The sequence below is a fragment of the Talpa europaea genome (genome assembly GCF_964194135.1).
Source record: "Talpa europaea genome assembly, chromosome: 5".
NCBI lineage: Eukaryota > Metazoa > Chordata > Mammalia > Eulipotyphla > Talpidae > Talpa > Talpa europaea.
Genome location: NC_140071.1, coordinates 16,129,426 through 16,150,482, shown reverse-complemented (window position 1 = coordinate 16,150,482; position 21,057 = coordinate 16,129,426).

The window sequence follows — 21,057 nt, the reverse complement described above, 5'->3', positions numbered from 1 at the left end:
TTCACGCTTCATATGGGCTCTTTACATATGTTTTCAGCTGATATGATTCAAGGTGTTTTGCCAAGATTAGTCCATCTGCCAGACATTCAGCAGACTGGCAAGGGCCAGACATTCTCAAGTGAAGAAGAGGTAATGAAAATAAAAGGGCATGCAAGCCTAATGTTTTTCCTCATGCTTCTCTTAAACCATAGACACTTAAAAAAACAAAAAACAAAAATAAAAAGTAATTATTGAAAGCTATCACAGTACAATTTGCTGAGTCACTGAATTGTGGTTTGTTTTTTTTTTAATAGACCTGCTTATTTCTAGAGAACTGTTGATATTTAATAGAGATGTTACTATTTGAATCCAAGTGTTGTGTTTTGTTTTGTTTTTTTTTTTTTTTTGGTCCACTTGTATATCCAAAGCTATGACTATGTCAAATAGCAGTTCACCTTATGTCAGATATGAAGAAATTTTAAGAAGTCAGACAAAGCTTAAGGGAAACTTGAACCTTATCAGAGTTCTTAATTGAAAGAATCTTATACTAAAAATGTTAGAAAAGATTTTTAAACTTTGTATCAAGACAGATTTCATCCTGGGCCCTCCACTTAGAGCTGTGTAACCTGGGCTAGCTAATATTATTTCTGATCTCACCTTCCCTCATCTGGAAAATGAGGATGAAAATGCTGGTCCTTGTATCCCATAGATAATCACTGAGAGAAAAAGATGAGATCATGTCTAGGATAATACTTCTAAATTATCAGCTGCTTTTCTGTAGAAGGAAATGACCACAGATGGATGCACACTCTCTTTAAGAGACCTAAACAAGCCAAGAGATGTAAAATTTGAAATCAGCCTTCCTCCTGTCTTGGAAACTACGTTTTCAGGAAATAACTCATAAAATTAGTGCACCACTGGAAATAAAATCTGATTTGAGTAGTATGAGCATTGAGAACTTTTTGAAGATTGGGCTATCTCTATTTTCATAGTGCTATAAACAAGATACTCATGATCTTGGAAATTTCTCCAATGTGTCATGTCTCCAGACTGCAGATTTTTAACTGACTTACCGAGATATCACCTTTCCCATTGCCCTGCTTTTTAATCATTCCCTCCTACTCAAGTCATAGCCTTCCTAACAACCATCAAGTTCAATGCTGTTCTTTCATTTATGATGTTCCAAGCCCTGTGATGCTCTAAGTCCAGCATTTCATTAATAAACTAGAGTTTTAGTAACATCACAATGGGTGACACCAAAAAGATGGAAGTTTGTCAAAAGATCAGAATCAAAGAATATTAGAATTAATGTCAGAAGTCATCTTCTTTAATGGTTGGCAGGATTTTTAATAAAGGAAACCATGGGCAGAGGACCATATATAAAACAGATTTTATAAAAACTTTTGGTTGAAGAAGGATGTGGAACCCTAACATATTTACTCAGGCCCTCTTGATTCTTTGCCGATACTAAAGTCTCATCAGAAGTTCTTTTCATTTGAAAACCACTCTATACAGCCAGACCTTCACTCCTCCAGTGTTTCAGTCAATGCTACACTCACCTCCAGTGGGTTATCCAATGACATCCATTCTCCTAAGGAAGGTCATCTTATTTGGGGGCAGCTTTAATTATTTTTTTAGAAAGTTCATTCTCATGTTTTATTGGTTTCCTTGTGACTTTTATTTGCTGATCCTAGAACAGAACTATACTGTACTCTATTACTAGTATTTGGTTTAGTGATTACATTCCTCTGAAACCTTTTTTTTTCATTTTTACAAACTAAACATCACAGATTTTTTCCAAGTTTCTCATAATAATGAGAAATTCCAAGTTTCTCATAATAATGAGAAATATTATGAGAAATGAGAAATTTCTCAAAATAATGAGAAATGAGAAATTGAGAAATTGTGAACCTGATCTTTATTCAAATTGCTTTCCTTTGAGTTTGTTTCATTCTTGTCTGTATCAATCATAATTTGTGTGCCCAGTTCTGTAAATAATATTTCAGTCTTGTAATCATCTACTCTCATTTTAGACATTCTACTTCTGTTTTGTGACCTGTCATTTCATATGATTTAAAGGAGTCTTCCCTTGTATCATTTTTTAATATGTTACTGCAGAACAACTTGTAAAATCATTTTTATGACTTCATGTGGTCATCTTCCTTTGCAGTGGCTCATGAAGTGAACCATATGGTTCTGTAAGAATGATTTCCAGGTTCTTGTCAGTTATTGGATCTAGTTTGTGGTATTTGGTAAATCTGTGACTGTATATTTGTTCACATTTTAGACTGTCAATCACACAGGGATCCTCTTCTAAAGAAAAAAAAAAAAAAACTCTACATCCAAACTGCAAAATCATGACTAGTCATCTATATCTGACTTACAGAATTTTTCTACTAGAGAGTTTTTTGGATTTGGAAACCTGTTAAATTGATTTGGTAATACTTCAATGGTCCTATTAATGTTGAAATTTTAAAAAATCTATATCTGAGACCAGGGGGTTTATCTACTATTAAATAAATGAATTTTTAGGCAGCAGAAAATCAGTTTGAATTTTCATTCTTCCCTAGGAATTTTCTCAACTTTGTGGGTTTCAGTAAGATACTTTGCCTTCCTTGAACATATTTTCATGTGGTTTTATTATATTTATTCAACATTATTTTCCATTAGTCTCTATTTTTAATTGTTGGTAACCATTTCAGTGTGTAGCTATTACATGGTGCAGAACTGATTTATCCACATTAATGTCTGAGGAGACCATGACCCATTTTATTTGCTGCATGGTTAGCCGTGGTATTCATGGCAGGTTTTCTGAATATTTCTGATGGTCTTTAAGCACATGTAATTCTGAAAACACATTCCCATTCAGTAAGACTTATACAGGATGGTAAACCCAACATGGCAAAAGGTTTCTAAAAAATTCCATAAACATTAAGCATATTTATGTCATAGCATTAAGTTTGGTCAATTTGAAACTTACTGTATTGTAGTATAAGAGGCATTTTGTTTGCTTGTGTTTACTTTCTCAGGAGTAAATGCGTTTTGGTTAACCACAATGGCAAACTTAGTCAAGACATTTATGTCAACAAATCCTACTGCTTAACAAAGTCACATTCTTAGTTTCTAGGACAGCAGACTGGATTCTAAGTAATAAGGTGTTTATAAGGCGTGCTGTAAATCTGGGACTATAAACATGTCTACTTTTCTGTTAAACCTGCTGCTGTGCATGAGGTACAATAAGCTCTCTTTTCAGTTTTATGGTGGCCAGTATGTTGGTTTGCCAGCCTTGATTGCTGTTGATTCTACTGTTCCCAAAGCCTCCTGCCAAGTTCTTGAACCAAGTCACGCTCCCTGGTGATGTCATGAGGCCACGAAGAATTTGCTCATTCACTGTACCTGCAGGGATGCCCCAAGAATCACATACCTTCCCTATTAGTCATAGGTTGGTTGAAGAATAACATCTTGGAGAAAACAAGGTCTCCCTTCCTCTGATTTCAAAGATACCACATTTTTTATCTTTCATAATGAGTTTATAGAGTAAAATGAAGATAATTATTGCTTTATAGAAATTATTTTAATATGAATTTTTCAAGAATTAACAATGCTGATCTTGTTATTTTGACAAGAAACAAGATGTTCGCAGCATTCATAAGCAAATTTATTTCAGTTTACATATTTATGAAACACAGTGCTTGGTGTTTAAGATTATCACCATGGCTACTGATGCCAAACATCTGGAGGGAAAAGGGAAACAGGTCATAGATCTGCGTAATTAAATTAGGTGATGTCAGATATGCCTTTTTGGAGTAATCTGATCAATTTTAAGCTCTTCAGTTTTCACCCAAGTATTTGACATTTATATAGACAAATCTTGATTCTTGCTTTAATCTTTGATTTCCTCAACCAAAGTGCTCGTAGAATAAAGTTCCAGCCTCCCTACTAGTTAGATCAAAAACAAGCAAACAATGAAACTTCAACAAAAATTCTGTAAAATCCACTGGTTTTGAGCTCATTGCTACACAAATAGCTTATATAGTTTTATACTTTCATTTCTCAAGTGAGCATTACCAAGGTAGCATCAGTGTTTTCAGCAGGCTTGGTTCAAATGCAAATGGCTAAAGGTGATTTTTCATAGGCTATGATAGAATGGAGTTTATCTTCTGTCTTTTGATGTCCGAATTTTCCCTCTGACACTTCACACTTAAAAGAGAGGGGGTTTTTTGGAACAAGATTTTCTTCTGTCACCTTGAGGAAGAAACTCCATCAACCACTAAAATCTTTAATCAAGATTTAAACTGTTGGGCCTACCTGGTGGCTCAAGGAGTTAAGACACAACATATGAAGTTATCTGCAGCCACTGAAGCACGAGTTCGATCCCCGGCCAGGGAGCTACCCACATGGCGCAGCAGACCTCTCCTGACTTGCCTGCTGCTCCCCTCAGCAGTGTACTTTGGTCAATCTGCCTATTCTGTCCCCCACTCTGTCTCTGGTGAATCCTCTTACCCCCTCCCACCCCTTATACCTCTGGCCTGTATCCCAGCTCTTGTATGCATAAATAAATAAATCTTTAAAAAAAAAAAAGATTTAAACTGTTTCTGAACAGTTCTTTAAGTTATTGTGCTCACAGTTATACCTACACATTTTATATTAATTTTGACAATTGACATAAATCAGAGAAAAAACACTTCTTTAAACAGTTCAGAGATATGTAGGTATAGGTATATTGCAAAAATATAGAAATATTGCAAAAGGGTTCTTTTTACCCCCCATGTTAAAATATTTTATAATAATTAAGCCTACTAATTTTTGTAGTAAAACCTAAATAAATATAGAGAGCAAAAATAAAACTCATGAAATCCATAAATATAAGATATGGTTGCTTTAATGATATAAAATTATTACTCATGTATGAAATCAGATGCTATGCTTCATAGGAGAGATCAGTATCTTTTTCTCTCATTGTGAAATCTTAGGAAATGTTTGAGGAGAAAATGAGTTAGTGATCTTTATTAATATGAGCAATTTTTAAAATATTGAGCACATCAAATATATATAATAACACTTTTACTCTGAAAGCATTATTGAGAGAAGTTAGGAGGAAATGAATAAATGGGAGGACATACCATTTTTGTGGAAGGGAAGATTCAATATATAAAGATGTCATTTTTACCCCCAAATTAACCTAGCAATTCAATATAATCCACTCAAAACTTCAACAGGTGACTTTTTTTGTAGAAATCAAAATGGTGATTCTAAAGTGAATATAGAAATGTAAAGGCTTATGAATGGACAAGGAAATCTTTAAGAAAAAAAAGATTGAAAAGCCAGAAGCTTAACTGCTTTATATCATGATCCCACTGTAAACTATACTAATTAGAAAAGTGTAGTATTGATGAAATTATAGAAATTGAGCACAGTCCATAAAAAAAACATTTGAAGTGAAAAGAGAACATATTTACCTTGGAGCCATCAAGTATTGCTTAATCAGGACACCAAAAGCACTAACCATAAAAAAAGATCATTTGTAAATTAATAATAAAACAGATAAGATAATAAAAGCATATTGACTTCAGTTCTGGAATCGATTGAATAACAGGGACCAAATTTATACCCTTCCTTCTGAAATAGCAGCCACAACAAAAGCAGACAACAGACAAGATACATGAAACTGCAATTCTCCAGACAGTGAGTATCAGCGGACATAGAATAATGTTCCCTACAAGATGGATAACAAATGAGGTGAGACCTGCTATTGACTTGGCTTACTTTCTTGAGAGAGTTGACAGTCTACAGTGCAAGGTAGAAAAACCAGGTTGAACCCAGCAGACTCCCCGAGTTAAGGAGACAAAGCTAAATGCTAGGGAGACTTAGGAGGCTGAAGCTTACCAGACAGAGCGCAGAACAAGAGAGAGCTGTATAGAGAAATAACTCTGGGAGTAACTATTTAACCAAATACAGAAACCATCTAAGTCCAGGGGAAAAAATAAAAGAATATTAGAGGAAACAGTGCCAGCACTTCCCAAAGTCAAAATCCCTGTGTTTGCACCAGCCAGATTGCTATACCTAGTGATTCACAGAACATGAGAAATAACTCAAAATTGAGTTGCTTCTGTAAAGGTGAAGAAAGTTAAAATTAACCATAGACTGAATGATCCTCTGATTCCACCTAACAACTCTCAAAAGCAAATTCAAAAGAATTAAACTGTTTCCAAGTAATTTAACTGCAAGGTTTAAATATAATGTTGGAATACAAACATATTCAGAACCCAAGAAGGTAAAAATCATAATGCCAATTTAATTGCCATATAATTAAAGATTACTAGGCAGAAAAACACATCTCATAATGAAGATAAAAATCAACCAACTGAAACCAACTCAGATGTTAGAATTAACAGACAGGGACATTAAAAAGTTATTATTATAACTGCATGCCAGATGTTCCAAAAAATTGGTACAGACTAAGAAGATATAAAAAGAACCCAAATCAAACTCATGGAGTTGAAAATAACAATGTCTGAAATAAAAACTACATTATTTAGGGTTGTTGGCAGAGTAGATGTTTTAGTAAGAAAGATTAGTGAAATTGAAGAGAAAGTAATAGAAACTATCCAAATGAAATACAGAGAAATGTTTTACAAATTAATTTTAAATAGCAATGAGACATGGGACAAGTTCAAGTTACTAATATATGTATAACTGGAACCCTCCCCCCTGAAAGCTAAATGAAGCACAAAATATAGTGAAATAATGTTCCCAGATTTTTCAAATATGATGAGAAATAAAAACTTACAAATATATAAGCAGCTCCATAAACTTTCTTCATAAAAGAAATGCTAAGAAAACACTACCAAGGTATATTATAATCAAATTCTGTAAAACAAATGAGGAAAACAGTGATAAAGACAATATCCTAAAAGCTATCAGAGACTAAACAACATGTTATATACAGAGAAACAGATACAGATGACAACAGATTTCTCATTAGAGACGGTGTGATAAGATGGTTGAGCTACATCTTTCAAGTATTAAAGGAAAAAGGAAATGGTCATGAAAAGGAACTACACCCAACAAAAATAACTTTTAAAATGCATATTTATTATCATGTCTTCAGAAAATAGAAAAATAATAGTAGATAGAAATCTACTTCTAGGGTCTCCCCGGTGGCGCATCGGTTGAGTGCTGGGTTGGGAAGCTGCCAGCAGCCTCTGCAGCACCGTTTCGATCCCCAGCTGCTGGGCGAGGGTCCCACATGGCGCACAGGCCTCTCCTGTCTCACCCGCTGCTCCCCTCAGCAGTGTACTTCGGTCCTTCTGCCTGCTCTGCTCCCCACTCTGGCTCTGGTGAATTCTCTCACCCTCCCGCGCTTCTGACTGTACCCAGTACTTGTATAAATAAATAAATCTTTTTAAAAAAAAAAGAAATAAAAAAGAAATCTACTTCTACATGAATGAAGAGTATCATGGTAGTTCCATGATAAAGTACATGATAAATATATACTACTTCCTTAGTATTTAAATATCTTATTAAAAATAAGTTGAAGGTGTTAGTGCTGTATGATTTTAAAATCTATACTGAAGCTATAAAACTGTAATTAAGTCAGTGCAACACTGGCATCAAGACAGATGAATTGAGCTACAGCAATTGATCTAGACCAGTAAACAGCAGAAAATTTAGTGATAGACTACCCCCCCAAAAAAACCCTTCTATTCATATGTTGTACCATAAATAAAAAATAGATCATAGACCTAAATGCTAAATGTAAAACCGAGAACTATAAAACTTCTAGAAGAAAATATTTGCAACCTTCAATTAGACAAAGATTTCTTAGATACAGCCAGGCAATACCCCAAATGTTCATAAAAATTATAGTGCCTCCCCGGTGGCACAGTGGGTTGAACACTGTGCTGTGAAGCTGTCCGCAGCCTCTGCAGCACGGGTTTGATTCCTGGCCGGCCAGGGAGAAACCCACATGGCGTGGCAGACCTCTTCTGCCTCACCCGCTACTTCCCTCAGCAGTGTATATCAGTCAATCCACCTGTTCTGCTCCCCACTCTGTCTCTGGTGAATCCTCTCACCCTCCACATCTCTGGCCTATATCCCAGTCCTTGTATGCATAAATAAATACATATCTTAAAAAATGATCATTGAAATACAACATTAAGCATTTCTTCATAGCAAACAAGAGAAAACTCCATGAACCCCAGTTTGAAAAACGTTGTAATAGGCAGTGTGATTTTGAGCAAAAGATCTTTTCCTATGGCCAAATAAATTAGATCAATTAGAAGATGTGCAGAGTCCTGAACCCTAATATTCTCCCTGTTAGATGTTTAGAAGGGGTGAGGTGATTTGCGTTTGTTTACTTAAAACCATTTAATGATGGGCATTCCCATTTCACTTTTTTCTGGCCTGATACAGCCAGAAATTTTCTTTCACATACCATGTTCTTTACCTAAGTTCACAGAAGAGGTTCTTCAAAATTTCAGCCATTGTTTTCTCCTAATGCATATTCTTTTTATGAGAATTAGAGCCAGCAAAGGCAAAAACTAAATAACAATCCAAATACTCATTTAAAACACCTCACATTGAACCTTTTGCTATTTATGGACACATCTAAAGGTAACCCTTTTCAGCTGTCAACTATTTTTTTAATTTATTCATACAAGAACTGGGGTACAGGACAGAGGCACGGGGGTATGTGTGAGAGAATTCACCAGAGACAGTGGGAGCAGAACAGGCAAACTGAGTGAAGTACACTGCTGAGGGGAGCAGCGGGCGAGTCAGGAGAGGTCTGCTGCACCATGTGGTTTGCTCCCTGGCTGGTGATCTAACTCATGCTACAGTGGCTGCGGACAGCCTCATAGGTTGCATCCCAACCCCTTGAGCCACCAGCGAGGCCCTGTCAACTATTTTTAAGGCAAATTTATAAAATTTCTGATAAGTAGGGCTCAGTGTGCTTCCACATGTAAGGTCTTCCATCATTGTGACCTTGTTCAGTGGGGTGACCACACAGCATGTGGCCTCTGATGTCAGCACAATCATTGACCTCCAATAAGTTATGTATAGTCTGTTGCTAAATATTGTTAAAACAGGCTTCCCAGCTTTGAAAAAAGTATTTCAAATTTGGGGCCTCCTTGGTGGTGCAAGGGGTTAAGTTGCAGCACTATGAAGCTATCCACAGCCACTGCAGCATGAGTTCGATCCCCGGCCAGGGAAGGGACCCACATGGCGCAACAGACCTCTCCTGTCTCATCCGCTGCTCCCCTCAGCAGTGTATTTCAGTAGATCTGCCTGTTCTAGTGAATCCTCTGACACCCTATACCTCAGGCCTGCACCCCAGCTCTTGTATGCATAAATAAATACATCTTTTAAAAAAAAGTATTTCAAATTTAGCATACATTTAGACAACTCTGCCCTGCACTTTCTCCAACTGAAAAAGAGTGGAAAATATGCAGAAACACAATGAGATCAGATGAACTGCTATATATTTAATACGGTAACTCATGCTCTACAAGGGAGTGTAGTTGGGGGACTCTCCACTTACAGTTTTGCAATATCGCCTCATCTTTTTTCCACCCCCAGGGTTGTTTTGTTTTGTTTGTTTGTTTGACTCTTTAAGCAGATACTGGTATGGTGCCATCCAATTTCTTCACTTTAATTTATTTGATAGAAATCTAAGTATAGTTCTTTAACTAGAGCATAGTAATCATATTTTCATCTCTTGTAAAGTTGTTAAACAGCTACTATTTCACTGCACTGTTTTACAAACTTGCTCTAAGAAGTTATTAATTAGGATGTTTGCCTCCACCTTAAATGCCTCTAGAAAACTTGTTTTGTTTTTCATTTGTTTTGTTATGTTTCTCTTCCCTCCATGTGTTATTTGTCTCTGCATGTTACCTAGATTCTCTCTAACTTATAAAAGCCCTCTTTTTGCTTCCTCTAAGTTATTACCGCCAAAGTTCTTGGGTTGGAAATAAGATTACTTTTGCCTCATTAAATTTCTATATAGAATAAAACTTGACCTGGTTTGCATGTCAGAGGGTCTCTTCATTAGAGTTGAAGGCCTGATTATTGAAAACACAGGTCTTCCCCCTTCCTTTCAAGTACGTGTTGGAAATAGAGATGAAAGACTGACAAGTCACTATCAAATAGAATTACTAAGAAAACAGGATATGGGGAACTACTAGTCCCAAGACTATGTGGTAGTGTCAGGGACCTTCATTATAGTTCCAGTTGACACCCTTTATATATCACCTTGGCAAATGCCTATGAGGCATGAATTGGAAGTCACACTAAGAAGTCCTATAGATTTGCAACAGTCCTCCAACTCCAGCACAATAAGCTGAGATTTCATTCTTAAATGTTATAATTACAAATATTCCTGGAAGTGATATGAACTTGGGCTAGCTGACTATCAAAGTCTGATTATGAAATAGTTTCTCTAATTAGGCACTACGCAAATCCCTGACAGGACACAAGGCTGATAAATTCTGAGAGGAGGGTAGGTGGTACTTGACAGCTATTGTGAGGGAACGGCTGCTTGGAAATGAAAGGTTAGAGAAAGAGAAATCTGACAAAGAAAAGAACATAAAACATTGTGCAACTTCATTCCTTCATGATTTTGCTAGCAAGAGCTCTAGATAAATGCATTCATGTTTTATGATCCCTTTCAAAAGTTATATGAAAAATTCATGTGCAATCCGTATAGCTTTTCTTAGATAGAAAAACTCCCTCCTCAGTATCTTCCTGAGTTGTCATAAGTCTGTTAAACTCATCCACATATAATTTCAAGCCAAAGATACTTCAAAACATAGATTCCCTGAAGGAACAGAATAACTTATTGAAATATTGCTGAGGAAAAGCATGCTTCATTTTATATATGACATATATTTTTATGCTTGCTTAAATAAATAGAAAAATTTTGCTTATTGGAGACTGACCAGATACTCACCAAATCTGTTTATTCTTCCTAGGCACATAGTTAATTTCATTTGCCAAATCTTTTACATGCTATACTGTATAACTAATTCTTATTCATGGAATGAATGGAAGTGAAGGAATTAAGTACGTAACTTTTCCATATTTGTTTTTTCTTCTCTCCATCTTCTGGCTAGATTACACCAAAGCAACCTAAAGAAGCCACGAGTTGAAGATATAGGGAGCAGAGCCCCGCAATGGGTGGTAAGTGAGAAACTTTTGTTGGGTCAAGTGCTGAGATTTAGGGGTTACTTATTTCAATATATAATATTTAATGCTAATTAACAAATGTATTTTAAAGGGCATATATTATATGTGTGAAACAAAGGGAATCTTTCATTTGGGACCTCTTGGGCCAAAATCATAATGCATGGTGTGATCTACTGAGTAGAATCTGAATTCTTAAACTCCAGTTACTAATGCTTTCAAATGCAGCCAAGGAGAATTCATATTGTACAATGTCAGTGTTGCAGACTGTGGGTGACACTAGTGTATGGTTTAAATCATGATCCTGCCACTAATGAATCATATTATGTAAGCATGTTGTTTTCAGCTCTGTGCTTGGCTTTCTCCTCTACAGAATGGAAATTAAGATAGTACTAACCCTGGGTAGTGAAGGTTAGGTGATAAATGCCAGCTGCGTAGAAGAGTGCATGGTACATAGTATTCTATGAATGATTGTTACTAAGAACAGATATATTTCTGCATCTTACTTTCCATATCTGGAAATATATAAGGCTAAGTAGTAGTACAGCAGTGCTGTGGTAGACTAAATCAATTAATTTCCCCAAATGTATCACAGCTTGGTGCCTACATCCTGGTGATATAGTCTTCTCCATTGACTCCAGACTTGGCCATAAGACTTTCTTTGGTTAATGAGACTCAAGAAAATATGACACAAGCAAAGGCTTAATAAGCATGTGTCTGTTGTGCTCACCTTCTTTCAATGCTACCTCTGCCATTAAGAACCTTGGACTATCCTGTGGGAGAGATCATGTGAAGGCAAACTGAACCAGCTAAGTGACCTCTGTTGGGGAAAACTGAAATCCTTGACAATATTGAATCTTCTGATCCATGAATACAGACTGTCTCTCCATTTATTTCTTCCCTATTTTCCTATTTTATGTCTGTATTCCTATATTTACATCTATATTCCTATATCTATATTTTATACCTATATTCCTATATTTTCCAATTTTATATATTGTACCTATATTGTTAGATTTCTATCTAAGTGTTATATTGTGATGACTGCTTATGTAAGTGATATTCCATTTATATAAGTTCAAATTACATTTTTTATTGTTGGTATATAGTAAAGTGATTGACTTTTGTATGTCAACTGTTTCCTGCAACCCTATAACACCCTCGTTATCATCGCTTAATAGTTCCAGGGTTTTTTTGTTGGATCTTTCATTTTTTAATGTAAATAATCATGTCATGAGATATTGAACAGATAATTTTATTTCTTCCCAATCAGTATACTTTTTATTTCCTTTTATTGTCTTGTTGCATTAGCTAGGACTTGTTGTATGATGGTGAATGGGGATGGTAAGAAGAGATATACTTATCTTGTACCTGATATTATCGAGAAAATGTCTAGCTTATCATTACTACGTATGCTATTAGATGTAGGGTTTTGTTTTCTAGATGTCCATTATCAAGTGGGGGATGTTTCCTTTTATTAGACGTTTTCTAGGAGAATGTTTCTTTATGCACCTTCTTCCCTCTGATGTGATTATAGCATATATTTTGGACTTCTCCTCACAGTTCTTGGTTCACAGCTCCCAAAATCCTTGGACTTTTCTAGGTGATAAGAGCAATGGCATTTGTAGCATCCTTTGTCATAATATTTGGTCTCCAGTCCACAGTTTCTAAAATCATCTCAAATCTATAAAGGTACAATGGGTGTTTATAACAAGTTCCTTTCAACCACAATAGATTTTAAGTTCATGAAGTGATTTAGAAATCCCCTAAAGTGATTAGAAATCCCCTAAAGATGGAAGGACTGGTTGCCTTGAGAATCATCCATAAATGAAGAGTTGGAGCTGTCAAGAGACTAAGAAGACAAGACACACAGGCTGGGGGGAATTTTACAAAACACATATTTGATAAAGGACTGGCTCCAAAATATGCAAAGAACTGTCAAGCTCAACAATAAGTAAACAAGCAACCCAGCTTAAAAATGGGCAAAAATCTTCGAACAGACACTTCACCAAAAAAAGATGCAGATGGCAAATAAGGATATGAAAATATGCTCAATGTCATATGTCACTAGGAAATTACAAATTAAAACAATGAGATACCACCCCACACCAAAATTCAAACACTAACAACACCAAATGATAGTGAAGATCTAAAAAACAAGAGTTTTCTGGCCTGGAGTTCTCACCAGAAATTCCTTTATGGTGGGAATACAAAGTGGTACAGGCTCTTCAAAAGATGGTTTGACTATTTTTCATAAGATTAGTCATAGTCTTGCCATGTGATCCAGCAACTGCACTCCTTGGTATTAACCTACAGGAGTTGAAATCTATGTCTGCACAAAAACCTGCGGGTGTTTATAGCAAATTTATTCATAATTGCCAACATTTGGAAGCAACCAAGCTGTCCTTTAGTAGGTGAGTAGATAAATTGACTGGTACATCCAGACAATGAAATATTATGTTATGTGAAAAATATGTCAACTATCAAGTCATAGAAAAACATGGAAGAAACTTAAAAGGATATTATGAAGTAAAAGAAGCCAAACTAAAAAGGGTATATACGGTATGATAACACCTCTATTATGTTCAGGAAGAGCAAAGCTATGGAGACAATGAAAGAATCAGTGATTACTAAAGGTTAATAGTAAAATTCCTCTGCATGATACTCTAATATTAGGTACAGGTCATTATACAGATACCCAGACCCATCAGATATACACCACCAAGAGTGAATTCAAATGAGTGATAATAAGGTTCAGCTATTATAACAAATCTCCCTCTCTGGTGTGGGATTTTGATAGATGGGGAGACTCTTCATATGAGGGAGTAAGAAGCATACCAAGGACAATTAATAAAACATATTAAGCCTCTATTAATGGCAGGAACCATGGCACGTATGGTTTGAGGAGAAGGAAAGTAAAGAATTATAAATGCAAACTATAATAGATGGTTTAACTATAATAGATGGTCACATCTAGTTGGAAAGAAAAGACAATAAAAATAAACCAAATAGCTAGCCCAGCATCCTTTCCCCCCAATCCTGCCAAGACCCCTTCTCTGGAAATGTGACTGTTATTTGCAGTACACAACTTAAATTTTCTTCAGTAACTTCTAACACAGAAAATTACTAATGGGGGATACTACAATACTGTACAAGTTGAAAACTCAAAAGATTGCAGGGGCCTGGCAGGTGGCTACAGACACAAGTAACACAGGGAAGTGTATAATAAAGCAGGGACTTGCAGAGAGGGCTGGGGGTAGAAGAACTGTGGTCAAACTCAAGCATGTCCGCTCTGCCTAAAAGAATTTAAATTCATATTAAAAGCCAAATCAAAGTAAAACAAAACCAAATTTTCAAATAAAAGCTCAAGCCTCATTGCACAGCTAATTATGGATTTAATTTCCCCTAAGTGTAGGCTTTCAGTATCTCTTCCTGCAGGGCGTTTGACAAACAGACTCCTACTGCTAGAGCATTTAGAAACAATAAATTTAATACTTAGCATATATTGTACATAATACAGTGGGGTTTTCTTTAATTCTGCTTCTGTGTATGAGAATAAAAATGCTAATGATAAAAGAGTCTAAAAATATAATAAATGAAGGGAGGAATAAAACAAAAAGCTCATGCTGTTAGATATGATCTCTTTCCTCAACGAAGTTCCTTAAGGATGAGGCCTCCAACTGATTAAGCAATATATATTGCTTGAGGAAGAGCTAGTGGACTAAATAGAATACATAAGAATCAAGACATCAAATATTTGGGTTGAAACATGATTTGCTTTGTGGTCAAGAAGGACCTAAGGAAACATGATGACTAAATGTAGTGTGGAAATCTGAATGGGATCCTGGAAGAGAAAAAGGACACTAGATTAAAAAAAAAAGTGGGGGGGGGAGGATCTGAATCAAATATGCATTTCAGCTAACAATAATGTATCAACACTGGTTCCCACTGATTATAAAAAATGTACCTAAACTGTGCTAATATGTTGCTACAGACAGAATTGAGTGCTGAGTAAATGGAAAATGTCTATATTGTCTTGGCAATTTTTCAGTATATATTTACTGTCCTTAAAAATTGTTTTTGTTTTTTGTTTGTTTTTTAATGAGTCAGTGACTAATATAGGGGTAGATCTAAGCCTTTTGTTTTTCCCATGGGCAGTTTATAATCTGTGTCATGTGAGCCTGTGGCAGTCAGGAAGCAAAACTGCATCAAAGGTAGAGATTCACAAAGGTAAATGCTAGTGACGTACAGCTATCAAAATAGTGAAATAGAAATTTATCATATAGTAATACGTGGGTTGTCATTAGTGCATCAAATGTAAGACCTAGTGATGGCTATGTTACTGCCTGCATTTTTGAAATGTGATGTGTATAAATGATAGTTCATTATACTTGTAACTACTGAAATATATGAAAATACTTTCTGTGGGTGCAAAGTCACAAGTAGTATTGTGGTTTGTAGCCATCATTTAAGGAAAAGTTAGATTTCAATTAGAAGTTGTAAGAAAAAAATTGTAAATTTTCCCCATCTAAGTTTGTAGGCCCCACACATCACCCTCTCCAATGTCCTACACACATTCAGAAGAGTCCCTGAGGTAAGGAAGGCTTTCCATGTGCAGCCTATCTAAGGAAAGTAATAATTGAGGTTCTGTGAAGTCAGTTTTCATAGTCATGGGTTTGTGTCTCTGTTGGACACCCAAAGAAATTTGGGGGAAAATGCTGTGCTGTGTCGCCTCTCCCGTCTATCCTGCACAGCCTCACTTCTGCTCATCTTACTCTCCTCCCTGGTTTGATAGTCCTAGTCCTCGCATTGAAAAGTTAGAGATGAAACTGAATGTTTAATGAATAAGCTTTTCTCAAGTTTGTTTATAATTTCTTCTTATCCACCCTCTAGGAAACAAATTCCATGTGTTCAACTAAGCACTTTATATAGAAGTATTTTCTTTAAATTGACTGTCACCTCTCCACATGGCATTTTCTCTGAGCATTAGCTAAAAACAGCCCACATTCAAATCAAATTTCTAAAGAACACACTTGTATAAATACCATTAATCCGTGGTCAGTTTACACCTTATCAGTCATGGATACTTAAATAGCCCCCTGAGATGTGGCTTTCTAAATTTCTCTACTGCCCCATCATCTCTCACTAAGTTACTAGCAGAGAGAAATCTTTTGGTATTCTCAAGCTGAGCTATACCATCCCCAAAATGGGTAATATTCCACCCAGAAATAGCTGGCGACAAGCAGCCTGGCAGTGCCAAGTAAAATTTTGTAGGTAAACACTTAAAAGTATTCCCCTGATGGCTTTCTTCGTCTTTACACAAACTTACCTGTTGACGGTATCTGTCAGTGCCTCCTTCCCAGCAGAGCGGCTCTGGCCCCACAAATCAGAATTTCTATTTGCTGAGAACGGAGCCTGGCAACCATTCAACCACAAGTAATCTAAAAACATTTACCTGCCTAAACCAATCTGCCTTTTGACATGCTGGCTCGGGGATTGCCAAGCTTGGAGACATCTCAAACATTGTGTTTTATTTCTAAAAAACATAATTAATCTACTATGCTGAAAGTCTGACAAGATGTCCTCAGACCATCCTATATTTAGTTTTAGTATCAGCAACTTTGAATAAGCCATTTAATAGTATAAATCTGAAAAAAAGACTAAATTAATGAAGGCACTGATCAGCTTGATTCTATTTGATTTTGACCAGCTACTTCCAACTAATTACTAATTCCTAGTAATGCTGTTTGGTAAAATACAGATATGTGGGTTTATAAGAGAAGAGGCTGTTTAGTTTTGTTTTCTTACTTGAGCAGAAATATGTCTGGACTTGCTGAGTCTCAGTGTACAGAGAAAAACTAGCTGCTTACATCCCAAAGTATACAATATATTATTACGGATTGGAACTTTTGCTTTTCTGTGATTCAGTGATGGGGGCTTAGTAAAAGAATGCCACGTTAATAAAATGAAGTTTTCATTAGATTTCCTTGTCAAGTTTTCTTCCAATGCCAAAATGTCATTCCCTTCTCACTGCCTCTTCCCTTGTGATGTCAGTCTGTAGACATACCCCACAAAGCAAAGTGGAGAATTAAGGTCAGCCCGGATAATTTCAGCCCCCTACCCAAGAAGTCAAGTTTTTTCTTCTCCTAAAAGAAGAATGAGCATTTTAATCTGTTATATTAAGGGACTGGACTTGCCAGTTTTCCGAACATTCCCATCATCCATCCTCACTAGTGCTCGTCCATGGAGCCAGAGTGGTGGTTTGCGGGGAGCAGAGACTGGCTGTGGGGAAGAGCCAGGGCTTAAGGCAGGAGTCGGGGGCTGTGGGCGGCAGTCTTTGGGACAGACAGACCAAACAGCTCCCCACACTCTGCAACTCTGGGATCGGGCTGCAAAAGGTGTGAATATTTGACACTGCTTATTTTCCTCTTGCTTTTGAGAATTAAAAAAAAAAAAAAAAGCTATTCACAACAAACTGTTCTTATTTGAACTGTGCTTTGTGATTTACAATAGTCTTAGGGCTGTGAGTGCCTGTCTCTTTGACCTGACCAATAAAGTTGTGCTGCAAAGTCCATACAGATACTCAGCTTAAAATATGCCAGGTTAAGGACCTGAGAAATATCATTTCTCTCTGGTATCGCTTTCATTTCATTAAAAATAAAAGGATATTGGGCCTCCCTTGGCGGTGCAGCAGTTGAGCGCTGGGCTGCGAAGCTGCCTGCAGCCCCTGCAGCGCCAGTTCAATCCCTGGCCACCGGGCGAGGGTCCCACATGGCGCGCAGACCTCTCCTGCCGCCCGCTGCTCCCCTCAGCAGTGTACTTCGGTCCTTCTGCCTGCTCTGCTCCCCGCTCTGGCTCTGGTGAATTCTCTCACACACACACCCCCCCCCAGCATTTCTGACTGTACCCAGTGCTTGTATACATTTAAAAAAATAATAATTAAAAAGAGTTTACTCTTTGTTAAAAAAACAAATAAAATAAAAGTATATTTTAATATCTACCAAAAGATAAGGATATAATCAAAGACTAAAGAGCAATTATTTTAGTGAGTTTTATGAAAACTCAGTATATACTCTTTTTTGGTTTGGTTTGGTTTGATTTGCTTGTTTTTAACAAACACTGTCTAGTCTAAATTTCAGGAATCACTGCTTTAGAGTATAACTTCGCTAAGACAGAATATCAGGAAATATTGGTCATAAAAAAAAAAAAAAGAATATCAGGAAATAGTGTGCCAGTCTGTGGCTGCCATGGAAACATGACCCTCATGTGGCCTGCTGCAGGGGTGTGAGGAGAGCAGACCCAAGATGAGCCACCCTGGCCCACTTCCCCGCCACTCCCAGCCTGACTGCCCCGGCAGGAGGGGCAAAGCGGCCCATTCTGGCCAGATGCAGGGCTCCTCTGATGAGTGACTGAGGCTGATGGAGGCCCCACGGTCTGACAGAAACTTTCTTAGAGCTAACACTCTAAGTAGCTATACTCAGAGCTACACTCCGAGATTCTTCCTACCCACCATCCCTGAACCCTTGCTTCTCCTTCGCAGGAAGGAAGAATCAAATCTGGATTCTCCACACTCCTGCAGCTCTCAGCCCATTCTCCTTGTAGGTGTTTCCCCATCCTCGTCTTTGGAGTCTGTCTTCATAGCCCATACTCAATAAATAAATGTCTTCCTTGTAAGAGGTGAACCAATTCAGATGCCATCTATGCTTCCTTCCGGGCTAGGCAGCCCTTCTTTGACTTCTGTAGGAGAAGCAAATCTCATTGTCTTAAGATATTTAGGGCTAATGAAGTAGCAATGATCTGCTGGGGAGACAATTAACAATCATCCTCGGTGAACACACAGACCCTGGCATCCCTGCTGCTTATCCCTCCCTCGATTCTTCCTCCCCACCCTTGTCCACCTCCTTCTTCTGCCCCCCACTCCCCTCCTGTTTGTTCTTTGCCTCTCTCTCCATACTGCATGTTTCCAGAACTTCTTATCACCAGCGTAAAGACCCAATGCAAGGTCTCATTATTTTGTATTTTGATGGAATTCATCCAAGTCTCTGTTTTCCACAGGAGAGTAAATGTGGAATTGACTCCTTTGGCATCTTAGGGAATTCAGTGATTTAAACTCCATATTCCCTGGGTAGTTTCTTAGGAATCTGCACATGTACACCTGCCCATCTGCATGGCCTTTAATTTATTTATTTTCTTATTTATTCTGTTGCTGAGACACCTTCCTCTACCATCTCCTCCCAGGGGCCCTGAAGCAGGTGTGATTACACTTTTCTTCAGCTATTCTTTTGGTTACTATAGAAACCATTTTCATCTTTTTTTTTTTAAAGTTAATTTTCTTTTTGGTTCAGGAATCCTCTGGATTCCATTAAAACCACCAGGCTAATTCTCTGGGATGCAGAGTCATAGAATTCTAGGCTAACATGGGTTTTATAATGACTGGGTCCAACTCTTTGATGATTTGTGTTAAAGTCATTCAAGTTTTAAAAAATACATATACTCAGACCCTGGCTAGTTCTGTGTCACCTTTCAGGAAAAGGAAATAAATATTTAAATAAAGATTTAATGGTGTGATTCAAGTGCAAAAGCACAGAAAAAGGGTACCCATCTGCCTGGGGAGATCTGGGAGAGTTGATCTGGAAAAGAATACCTACAGTGGTTCCGGAACTTGATGCTAGCTGTTTAGCCCTCCTGGTCTGTCAGATTCAACTCCACATGGCTTCGTTCTAAGAACTTCACACAACCCTATGAGGTAGAGAGACTGCCATCATCTCCATTTTACAGATGAGGAAAGTGAGGCACAGAGTGGTTAAGTAATATATGTGACTGGCAGAACCATCTGATGTCCATCCTCTTACTGCTGTGCATCCTGCCTCTTTCACCGCCAGATTTCCCAGGCTAAGTACTGACAAGCCAGGATTGAATTGAGGTCTTCTGATTCCCAAACTAGGATTAAAGACTAACTTCTCAGACCCCAGAGTAAGTGCCTGTTTTAATTTGTGGTCTTTTGGAATCTGTGACACTCACAGTAGCTTCCTTAAAAAGGGTAAGATATTCCCTAGAATAGCAACTTTGGGGTCCTTGTTCAGAAGTGCCGAGGATTGGGGTAGGGGAATATGACAAATTTAAAACTGAACTTCCATCAAACAAAAATGTACTGTGAGCAAAAGCCTGGTATGTCTGGGCGAATAGTGAGTTTCTACCACATGCAAGGTATAATAATAATCAGGTTTTCAAAATACTCAGCCAGACTCCACTGGCCTTTCTAAGATAGAAATGTACAGACAGATAAAAGACTGTGTTCAGATTTTATTTTAATCTTTGCCTCCTGGCTTGTGGTCTTGGATGCCTTAGTATTGAAAGCAAATGATATTTCTACCTCCTCCTTCCCAGGGCAAGAATTTGTATTTTAATTTTGGAACATTTAGGGAAAAATCAAATGAAATGCTTTATTTACTTTTATTGAGACTTTTTTTCTCTTTCCAGGAATAAAGCCTATTGCTTACTAAGTTGTAGACTAAATACTTTAAGTCCCAAGGCAGAACGGGTTACTGGAGTTGTAGCACATGTATATGTGCTTTGCCCAGGAGGGAGGAGCACAGCTTCAAGGGGTTCCAGCATAGACTGGACTTATATCAGAGCACAGAAGTTAATTTACCTTGAATGGATCTTTAAATCAGAAAGTTTACACATAAACAAGCAGGAATGAACTGTAGTAAAGATGTGCCAAGAACTCTGCTGTGGTAGAGAAAATTATGTGCATTTTTATCAACTTACTAGCAGTGCTGAAATCCTCTAAACTATGAAAATGATAACATAGCTACCAATATGTAATCCTCAATTTATCTACCCAGTCTAACTTCTGCTCACCTAAGAAAAGTGATCCGATAATTTATTATCCAA